The 1373-nt window shown below is 42.2% G+C and overlaps 1 long non-coding RNA gene across 1 annotated transcript; it reads left to right on the top strand.

Annotated features, from left to right (window-relative positions):
- The first annotated feature begins 617 nt into the window (after positions 1–617).
- On the top strand, positions 618–1015 carry LOC142748341 (uncharacterized). Its single transcript, XR_012882235.1, has 2 exons — positions 618–672; positions 819–1015. It is a non-coding gene; the product is annotated as an uncharacterized LOC142748341 (long non-coding RNA).
- The last annotated feature ends 358 nt before the right edge of the window (positions 1016–1373 follow it).

Raw genomic sequence — 1373 nt, 5'->3', positions numbered from 1 at the left:
GATGCGCCAAATCTATCATAGAGCGTGCAGCACTTTTATAAATTCGGTGCATTTTGTGACTGCCTGGTCTAGGTTTATACTGTGTAAAACGTACACAGTATTGGTAAATCTGCCCCAATAAGTGCACGGCTCCAACACGCATATATTTCATATATCTTTATAGTGGCTGGAGCTCCATTTTTCGGATACAGAGCTCCAAACCCACAACATAGACATAGAGTTCAATTTAAAAAAATGATGGCTGCCTGCAGTCACCACTAGAGGGAGTTTACTGTATATTGTTTTATTAATGAAGTCAATGTATAACATTGGGCTGTGAGCTCCCTCTAGTGGTTGCTGCAGGCAGACAGAATTTTTCTATTACAGGTATCAGTGTCTTACTGGGGTTCCTTGGGCCCAACAAAAGGAATAATTCTAAGGACCTATCCCCCAATTTTGTATCATAATCTTTGTTTTTATCATTGTACACACAGGACATATCATCATCAATAAGATCTAATAGGTTATTTGAGAATCATCTCATAAGAAATAGACCCTAGTGGTTATTGATAGACTTCAGATCCATAGGGGATTGTCTTCTGCTGGCCTTCTAGAGCCCCATTATTGTGTCATAGACGGAGCTCCCCGGAGGATCCTCTGGTGGACCGCTCCAACCACGCTATGGACTGTCTTGTAAGATTATATAACTGTCTTCATTCATTGCATAAGGGAAAGCTTTAGAAGTCTATAGATCAGTGAAGCGGAGGTGCCCGGAGCCAGTAATGAGTATAATTACTAGAAATTTCGTTTGTTAGTTTTGTCCTTTTCGTTTTGTTAAGAGTCATCTCCAAGAGAGAAGCGTCATTGTCTTGGCCCTGAGGCCCCTAATCACGGAAATGATAAAGCCACCGAATTTCTAATCAGGCAGATTCCAGATATTATATTACCCAGAAGCCCGAAGTTGTGGAATCGGCGGAAATTGAATAAATACCCTGTTTAACTCTTTCCATCCAAGCAATTAAATGTCTGAGCTTGACTTCGCCCTCATTGATTTCTATGAACACAACTGCCAAGATTTGCAAAGTGGTGAAATGTTGATCAGTATATCATGAGAAAAGCAGGAGCTGGCGGATTGTGCCTCCATGGTGGGGGCTCTGCTGATCTCACGGGCTAGTAAAGAGGTGTCAGGAAGATTTAGTGATGCTGCAGTTCTGCTGCTGAGACAGTGAAGGCTGAGTCTGTGTAAAGCATAAAGACTTAACCCATTAGTGCTCTTAAGAGATTCACAAGCCCCTTCTATCTGGAAAGAATGTACAGTGCACCTGTATGACAATACCCTTATCAGCAGACAGGGGGCAGTATGATAGGACCAACTCAGACACTCCTAGTCAGAC

Source organism: Rhinoderma darwinii, chromosome 3 (genome assembly GCF_050947455.1).
Source record: "Rhinoderma darwinii isolate aRhiDar2 chromosome 3, aRhiDar2.hap1, whole genome shotgun sequence".
NCBI lineage: Eukaryota > Metazoa > Chordata > Amphibia > Anura > Rhinodermatidae > Rhinoderma > Rhinoderma darwinii.
This window is presented reverse-complemented; position numbering and strand designations above follow the sequence as displayed.